Source organism: Tenrec ecaudatus, chromosome 11 (assembly GCF_050624435.1).
Source record: "Tenrec ecaudatus isolate mTenEca1 chromosome 11, mTenEca1.hap1, whole genome shotgun sequence".
NCBI lineage: Eukaryota > Metazoa > Chordata > Mammalia > Afrosoricida > Tenrecidae > Tenrec > Tenrec ecaudatus.
The window spans coordinates 139711609-139722012 of NC_134540.1; positions in this window are offsets into that span (position 1 = coordinate 139711609).

Below are 10404 nucleotides of genomic sequence, written 5' to 3' on the forward strand. Positions count from 1 at the left end.
CCAAGGATATTCTGAGTAAGCAAGTATGAATGCTTCTTGACCCTCTGCAGAGCTGGGAACTGCCTCACATTTGAAAGTGTCATTAAGAACTCGAATCGTCCCCTTAGACAGTTCCTTCTCTCGTCTAGTGGGGTAGTCTCTTTGCTCCCAGAGTAGTGAAGTAGATCTTTCATTCATTTGTTTATTTATTTATATTAAAAATCATTTTATTGGGGGCTCTTACAACTCTTATTACCATCCGTACATCAATTGTATCAGCTATATTGGTACATATGTTGCCATCATTCTTTTCTAGACATTTACTGTCTATTGAACCCTGGGTATCAGCTCCTCTTTTCCCCCTTCCCTCTACCCTCTAGATCCCTTGATTAATTATAAATTATTATTATTTCCACATCTCACACTGATCTCTGTCTCCCTTCCCCCACGGTTTCTTGTGTTCTTCCCCTGGAGGGGTGTGTGTGGTTATGTGGCGATCATTGTGATAGGTTTTGTCTTCCTCACCTCCTCTCCGCACCTTCCCCCTACCCTTCTGGTATCACTATTCCCATTCCTCTTCCTGCATTCTATGTGTTGTGAGCTTTTATCTCTTATCTATACCTCTGTACATGCTCTGGTCTAGTCCAGAGGGAGAAGCAGCACTGGGGTCACGATAGTGGAGTGTGAGAAAGCCTGAAGGAACCAGAGGAATATTGTGTGTTCCATTGGTGCTTTACTGCACTCTGGTTGGCTCATTCCTTCCCTGGGACCCCTATGTGGGTGGATGTTCCATTGTTTACAGATGGATTTTGGATCTCTTCTCCGACCCCCCCTCATTCTCAACAATATATTTTTGTATGGTTGTTTGTATGGGTCTTCTGATGCTTGTTACTGCACCCTGATGACACCTTATTATCATACCAGCTGGTGTGCTTCTTCCATGTGGGCTTGTTGCTTCACTGTTGGATGGCCACTTGTTTAACTTCAAACCTTTAAGACCCCAGATACTATATCTTTTAATAGCCATGCACTATTGCTTTCTTCACATTTGCTTATACCCCCATTTTTCCCTTCTGTGATTGTGCTGGGGGTTGGGGCTATGGAGGGTGTGGTGAGCATCACAAAATATAAAATGCCAGTTTGTTAGAACAAAATGTTCTTGTATTAAGGGAGGGTATGAGCTGAGGCCCAAGGTCTGTCTGCAGCCTTGGTGTATTGCCATATAAATATGTGTACATAGGACAATACCTCTATTTTTGTGAGTTAATGTGCTTAAGGTCTTTAACTCAGCTCTCTAAAGGGGCCCACTTCATTTCTTTGGAGGCGAATCTATGCTTTAACAAATCTTTGACTTTTTTGTTGCTGCTGCTATGTGTGTGTGCATGTGTGTGTGCGCACGTGTGTGCGTGTATATCTTATTTCTCTTGTGAGTAAGAGCCTAGGAACTGAACTTCCCGTGGATTATCTTGGGAAGAATGGGAATTCCAGAACTCTTCATTGTGTTCAAATGGAACTTTCGCCTGGATCAAGAATCAGTTGTACCAAGAGAACAAGAAAGCCTGCATGGTTTAAAATAATGAAAGGCGTGAATCAGTGGTGCATCCTCTCATCAGACTCACTCAATTTCTATGACAAATAATCAGAGAAGGTTGATTATATGAAAAAGAATGGGGCATCGGGCTTAGAGGAAATCTTATTGCCAACCTGTGATATGCAGATGATACAACCTTACTTCTGGAAATGAAGAGGATTTGAAGCACTAGCCTATGAAGATCAAGGATTTCAGTCTTTAATATGGATTACAACTCAATGCAAAGAAGACCAAAATCTCACAACTCGATCAGTAGGTAGCATCATGATAAATGTAGAAAAGGTTGAGATTTTCAAGAATTTCTCCTTGCTTGGATCCACAGTCAATACCCATGAAAGCAGCAGTCAAGAAATTAAAAGATTCAGTGCATTGGGTACATCTTCTGCACAAGACCTCCGTGTTGAAAAGCAGGCATATTAGTCTGAGCAAAAGTGTTGAAAAGCAGGACGTTACATGACCCAAGACACGGTTTTTTAATTGCATCATAGGAATCTGCAATCTGGACATTGAATAAGGAAGACCAGAGGAGAATCAATGTTTTCGAATTATGGTGCAGGCAAAGAATATTGAAAACACCATGGACAGCCACAAGAACAAATGAATCCGTCTTGGTAGAAGTACAGCCAGCCGAATGCTCCTTAAAGGGAAGCATGACAAGACTTCATCTTATATACTTTGGACATATCCAGGAGAAATCCGTTCCTGAAGAAGGACAGTATGTCTGGCAAAGTGGAGGAGCAATGAAAGAGAGGAAAACCTTCAACTAGATGAATTCATATGTGGCTGCAACAATGTGCTCAAGCACCGGAACTATTTTGAGGAAATATTAAGACTGGGCGGTGTTTCCGTCTGTTCTGCACAGGCTATACATGGGTGGGAGCCATCTCAAGGGCACCTAACAACAATGACACCCTCCTAATAAAAGCCAAAGGATATATAAACTTCTTCTCTGTGATTTTTAGTGCTCCCTGGAGGCTTTTATTTAGAACCAGTTTTCTTTGTACCTCCAGGCATGTCACCCATTGTACACTTTGGCTACTGTCTTACACATCCATTATGGATGCAAATCAGCCAAGTTTGTATTGGACTTCAATAAATAAAGACACGTACTATCTGTGACCCTCTAAGTTTGCACACCAGGCTAAGTGCATATAGATGAATTGTTAAGTCCATGTATTCTATGTAAATAGAAACGCCATTCCATGCAGAAGCTAGGGTGAGGGGAAACAAACAAATAAACAAACAAAATTAGTCATTACACATTTTATGGTATGTTAGACAGGGTTCTCTAGAGAAACAAAACCGGGATGCTAATAATTTTATATATGTTTATCTAGATACATAACAAGAAATAAACAGTTAATTTATAAAGCAAGGAGGCAAACAACAAGCAGGTCACCAACAGTCAGCCACATGACAGGATCCGACAGTCCTCAGCTAAAGAGATGTAAATTCCAATTGTGCGTTGAAGCAGGCCTTGAAGGAACCTCAAATTACAGCAACACAGTCCATGGGTTAGGCATCCCACAGGAAGTGTAGCTTGCAAATGGAGTCACAGAACAAGCAAGGCAGCTGCACGCTGGTCTGATAACCAAAGAACAAGAGATAAGAAAGGCGAGGCATGTATTTCTCCACCCTTCAATTAATCCCACATGTGTTCATTGGCCATGTTGGCACAATAAACGTACTTTTCACAATCCACCCCTTTGCCAGCTTGAAATGTACACAATTCTTGAAACATATATAATTTCTAGACATTAGTGAAATCACTTATACTTAACACCAAACATGTATATATGTATAAGTGAAAACACTGAGTCCAATTGTATCTGATACAGCATACATAAACAAAGGAAAGATATGCCATAAACACATATAAAAAATAAACTGATGATCACAAACCTTGCTTTTGCAATATATCGTGTGGCTGTAACTGATGGGGAGAACTACCTTTTTCTGTGACCCATTCTTAATTACCTTTGCCCCCAGCAAGCACCTCAGCTAGCTTTGGTTTGTTTCCTGGTGGGGTGACTCAGACCTTCATTCCTGAGGGGTCAGGGTCATTAGATGCCCTGTCAGGATTGGGTTGCTACAATTTACCATTTACTTTAATCACATGTCATGGTAGTACTAAGAGTTGGCCTATGGGATCTCCTGGATTCCAGACATATTCTTCTTTACCTCCATTTTGTATGACCAGTACAATTTCTCATTGGTAATCAGGATCAATCATACCATTCAGTGCAGTGACATCCTTCCTGACATATTGATCCAAAGGCATGAGAAGCCCAAAGTGGCCAGGGGGCATTCTCATCTACCAGTTCATTTGAATCTGTGCTGTGTTTCGAGGTGGGAGAGTTCCTTCCTTCAGGACCAGGACCTCCAGGCCTGAAGCACACAGGGTTGCTGGGAGAGGAAGCAAAAATGCTGCAAGCAGATCACTAGGAGTAATAGTGAGTGGTGCCACTCCAGCTTCCACCCCTTGGTTCCTGGATCCATGAATTCCGGCTGTTGGAGACACAGCACCGTATATTGGCCGGTGGTTTAGAGCGTATACAACTTCCTGGAGAACATTGCCCCAGCCCTGCAAGTTTTTGCCACCTAGTTGGTGCTGTAATTGTGTCTTTAGGAGCCCATTCCATCATTCTTTAAAACAAGCTGCTTCAGGATGATGAGGAAAATGACATGACCAGTGGATTCCATGAGAATGGGCCCATTGCCCCACTGTATTTGCTGTGAAGTGATTTACTTGATCTGAAGCAATGCAACGGGGCATGCCATGCCAGTGGATGAGGCATTCTGTAAGTCCAAATGGTAATTTTGGCCGAAGCATTGTGTGAAGGGAAGGCAAATCCATATTAAGAGCAGGTGTCTATTCCAGTAAGAACAAAACGCTGTCCCCTCCATGATGGAAGTGTTCCTATGCAATCAACCTGCCACCAAATTGCTGGTTGATTTCCCCAAGGAATGATCCCATATCTTGGACTTAATGTTGATTTCTGCTGCTGGCAAATGGGGCACTCAGCAGTGGCAGTGGCCAAGTCAGCCTTGGTGAGTAGAAATGCATATTGCTGCACCCACATGCAACCTCCATCTTTGTCACCATGTCCACCTTGTTCATGTTCCCATTGGGTGATGACAGGAGTGGCAGAGGAAGGAGGAGGACCGGTCTCCACAGCACGTGTCATCTTATCCACTTGATTATTAAAGTCTTCCCCTTCAGAGGTAACCCATTGGTGACCGTTCATGTGAGATACAATTAACTTTACTTTCTTGGTCCATTCAGAGAGGTCTATCCACATACCTCTTCCCAACACTGCCTAATCACTAATTTTCCAATCATGGTCCTTCCAATTCCGTGAGCATCCAGCCAAGCCATTAGCCACAGCCCATGAATCAGTATACAGTCTCACATCTGGCCATTTTTCCTTGCAGGGAAACTGAACAGCCAGATGCACTGCTCAAAGTTCTGCCCATTGGGGAGATTAACCCTCACCACTGTCTTTAGGGAGATCCTAGAAAGGGGCTGTAGTGTGCTGTCCACTTACGAGTGACACCTGCATATCGTGTAGAGCCATCTGGAAACAAAGCATGACTTCTTTGTTCTTCATGTAAAGCATGGTAAGGAACTCCCCAGGAGGTCATAGGTGCAGACTGGGGAAAGAATGTAACATGACAGGAATGGAGCCTGTGGACATTTGGGTCACTTCTTCATGCAGCTTGGTTGTCCCTTCAGGTCTCATATATACACTTCCATTTAACAATGGAATGTTGCTGCGCATGTCCAACTTTATGACTATGTGGTTTAGACAATATCCAGTTCATGATGGGTAGTTCAGACCTCAAGGTGACTTGGTGTCCCATGATAAGGCATTCAGTCTCCACCAAGGCCCAGTAACAGGCCAACAGCTGTTTTTCAAATGGGAAATAGTTGTCTGCAGAGAATGGCAGGACTTTACTCCAATCCCAAATGTCTGCGCTGTGATTCTACCAAAGACTCCACACTGCATCTTTAACTACAACTCACACCTCTAGCACCATCAGGTCAGCTGAATCATATGGTCCCAGTGCAAAGCAGCTTGCATGGCAGCCTGAACCTGCTGAAGAGCCTTTTCTTCTCCTGGGCCCCACTTAAAATTGGAGGCCTTTCAGGTCACATGATAAATAGGTTGAAATAGAACACCCAAGTGAGGGATAGGTTGCCTCCAAGATCTGAAGAGGCCCACTAGGCATTGTGCCTCCTGTTTAGTTGTTGTTGAGGTGGAAGGGGGTAAATACAATAGCTTTTTCTTCACTTTAGTAGGAATATCTCGACATGCCCCACACCACTGGACCCCTACAAATTTTACTGAGGTGGAGAGTACCTGAATCTTCGTTGGGTTAATTTACCAACCCCTTGTATGCAGATGTTGTACCAATGAATCTAGAGTCTTTGATGCGTCTTCCTTAGTGGGTCCAACGAACATAATATCATCAATATAATGGACCACCAGTGTGACATTTTATAGAATAGACAGGTTGTCGAGGTCCCTTCAGACTAAATTATGGCACAGGACAGAATAGTTGATGTGCCCCTGGGGGAGAGTTGTGAAAGTGTGTTATTTTCCCCTGCCAGCTGAAGGCAAACTTCTGGTGGTCCTTTGAGACTGGTATGGAGAAGAAGTCATTGACCAGATCAATAGCTACATATCAAGCGCCAAGAGAAATATTACTTTGCTCAAGCTATGAAATAACATCTGGAATGGCAGCTGCAATTGTAATCACCACTGGTTAAATTTGTGATAATCCACAGTCATTTTCCACGATCAATCTGTCTTCTTTACAGGCCAAATAGGTGAGTTAAATGGGGATGTGCTAAGAATCACCACCCCTGCATCTTTCAAGTCTTTGACGGTGGCACTGATCTCTGCAATCCCTCCAGGAATGTGGCATTGCTTTGGGTTTACTATTTTCCTAGGCAATGGCAGTTCTAATGGTGTCCACTTGGTCTTTCCTACCACATTTATTCCACAGTTTAGGGATTTTAGGGATTCAATATGGGGTTCTGCCAGTTACTAAGTATGTCTATTCCAATGATGCATTCTGGAACTGGGGAAATAACCACAGGATGAGTTCAGGGACCCACTGGACCCTCAGGGAGGCATACCTGAGCTAAAACTCCATTGATAACTTGACCTCCATAAGACCCCAGTCTGACTGGTGGGCCTTTGAAACACTTTGATTCTCCTGGAATTAGTGTCAGTTCAGAGCCAGTGTCCAGAAATCCCTGAAAAGTCTGATGATTTCCTATCCCCCAGTGAGCAGTCACTCTTTTGAAAGGCCACAGGTCCCCTTGTTGAAGGCCAGGAGAAAGACTAGCCATATAATCCTTCGTTGATGTAGCAGGGTCCTCCTTCAAGGGGTTGTGGGTCTGTAAACTGGCTCAGGTCTGGGAATTAACTGATTGAGTGATAGTGCCTGTCTCTTCTGCTCTTCATCTGATCTACCATTCGTCCGCCTGTATAAGTCACGTAAATAGTTACTAGGTTTCCCATGTATTTTACTCCTAGGAACACTGTGGCTAAGTAGCCAATGCCGTAATTCCACACGAGACAGGTTGCTTTGATTACTATGGAAAACTTGCTGTCTATTATAACCACATCCACCCTGTCTCTATTGATTCAGTGCTGACACCTGCCCTCTACCAGCACGGGGACCAATTAGCCCCACTGTGGGCAAATGTCGGATTTAGCTTAGGGTAGTTCCCGCTGTTAATCCTAGTGTACATAAAATAGCAATTACAGGGGTCTTAAGAGATGCTGGCACCCACTTAACAAACTTGTTCCTGATTGTTGTGGTGAAGGGTATGTCCTCAGGACACCCCACTTTGGGGTCTATGGGAATATCCTGAAAGATCCATTCCAATAGGCCAATTTCCCTAAGCTTTTGGATGGCTTCTTCTACAGTGTACCAACGTAGGTCAGGTACCTCAAGTTGGTCTAATCTAGGCCATCTGGCAGTCCATGCTTCAGTGAACCAACCAAATAAGGAATTAGATCCTCTCTTAGCCTCTCTCACTGAAACTCTGAAAGAAGAATCTGTGTAGGGGTCCCCTATCCAGAAACTCAAACTGGTCTAATATTACATTTCTTGCACCACTATCCCACACTCTTATGAACCATTCCCAGATATATTCTCCAGGCTTCTGCTTGTATGTATTTGAAAACTTGAGCCGATCTTTGTGAGTATAGTGTTCTTCTTCATCTCAACCTCATTTTAGGTGTTTTTGGAACCTTAATTTTAGTTACAGGTCTAGAAGAAATAATCTTGTAAGGCATCTTCCTCAGGCAATGCTACAGATGCAGCCCCACCTGGCATTTTAACTTGAGCGTTTTGGCTAATCTGCTCAGGTGTAGATTGTTTTATTGATAGTGAATTAATACCTTCAGCTGGGAGGGGTGGATCTATTGACTGGGGTGGGTCAGTTGTTTCCAAGGGCACAATATCCTCCTCTTCTGGATCATCAGCCCATAGGTTCCCATCCTATGTTTCAGGGTCCCAACTTTTCCGCATCAATGCCCTTACGTTGGTTTCAGACACTGCTCTAGATTTGCAATCCAGTGGCTGTTGTAATTCACCCACTAGCAAAATGGGACTCTGGGGCTTGTTCTCAGCAATGTCAGCTCTATTGCGAGAGGAGAGAAGGTTCTCTTTTGTAGCAAGGCACAAGCTTTAAATCTGTTAGCCGGCACCTGAGGGCTGCTTCAGAGGCTCTAAGACCATCCCTCTCCTTAATCACACTTTCCATTGTAAGGAGGACCAGCCAACCAGCTTCCCTATACTTGTCATCCTGACAGAACTGCTGGAAAATATCAAACACACAATCACTCAGAGCCTCTCCTTTAACCAGCACCTCATCTATCGGTGGTGATACAGTAGATATTAGCTTTGCTATTTCACATATGAAGTCACTGAGTAAGAAACAACTCCAGAGGAACTTGGGAAGTTTCCATAAACATGGAATTAGTTAATAACGAAGAAGTTTGTGCAAGCACACTGAGCATTCTTTTTTTAAAAGCATTTGCCAAGTCTGCTTCCTCTTGGAATACTTCAAAATATTACGTTTACCGTGTATTAAATTGGAATGTTCTTTAAGAAGTGTTATTGTATATGCTGAGTATGTTATAATTCATTTTTAGATCGAACATAACTAAATTTAGGAACTTTATGTTCTCATTTGTATGATCTCCATTTTCATCGTATATAAGATCCCTGTTTATTCAGTTTTTAGCTATTTTCTATCTGTTCTTCCACAATTTTTGTACTTTTCAATACAGGTTTTTTTTCATATTCAGCAATATTTGTAGGATAAATATTATTTTGTATAAGTTACTTTTTGTATTGTTCTGTGCTATCTTCTGTTTCAAAGTATAATATAAATTTTAAATTATATTTTATCTTGTATTATTTTATTTCCCATGGGGAGGTACTTAATTTTCTTGTTTATCAATTTATTTTCATTTCTACTGATTACAAGGCAGCTCTTAAAAGCTTGACTATATCCTTTAAAATATTGTGGATCTATCCAGAACATGAATGAGTCATAAATTGTGCAATTTACAGTTAAATATTCCTAATAATAACTTAATTAAATATTATTTTATTGTATATATGTTTATCAGGATTCTGATATATGTCTCTCTAGATAGATAGATAGATAGATAGATAGATAGATAGATAGATAGATAGATAGTCATAGTATCTATCTATATATATAGTCATACAACATTTGGTCATGTCATGGTTAACACTCAGTTGTTAATTCAGATTTCTACAGTTTAAACCCATCAGCTGCTCTATGAGAGAAAAGACCTGACTATATGAATCTGTAGAAATGATAGCCCAGAGGACCAGTTAGGACAGCTCTATTCTGTTCCATAGAGTTGTAATGAATTGCAATAGACTAGTTGAAATGGACAAAAATCATGAACTTCATAACTGTAGCAGCTTAGATGTATGCACAATTGAGATATAACTTAGATTTGTTTGGAACAAATTTTAGGGTTTGATTTTGGAACAATTCAAATATTCTATCTGTACAAAGGTCTAGTCATACATGTCTGCAATATATGCCCTTTCCCAGATGCTTCACAGAAATATTTGATTACGCACCTAAATCTCATTGATAGTATTTTCATTTTAAAGATTTAATTACCTCATTTACCTATTTAACTCATCATCACTTTATCACAGTGTCTCTGGGTGATATAAACAGTTTAGCACTAGGCTACCAACCCAAAGCTTTGTGTTTAAACCCACCAATGATACCTCAACAGGGAGGCCTGAGTACCACCTCTGAAAGGTCCCGACCATAGAAACTGGAGTACAACTCTATCTTCTGACACATATGGAGTTCCTCTGAGCTAGAATTGACTCACGGCCAACGGGTTCTTCAGCACTAATTATTCTGCTTGAAATGCTTTCTGAATTTTAAACAACCTATTTGCTAAATAACTTTTAGAAAAAAACAAAATCGTCTTGGAATTATGTCACATTTTAGTTAAAATTCTTTTATTGTTTTAAAAAATCAGTCTGCTTCCACATATTATTACATTTTTCTCTTCATATAGATAAATATAGGACTTAGGCAGGCCCATCATTAACACTGCAGGAAGGTTGTGTACACAGAGATGCCCACATACCACCTGTTCAGATACTTCAGAGTTATAAATCTGGCTAACAGATTGTTAAATGAAGTTTAGTTGATCCTTCTACTTTGTCAAATATACCTTTGTCAAGTTTTGGAGGTTCTTCATAAAGCCTGACTTTGAAAAGGTTGTATTATCTTTACTGCC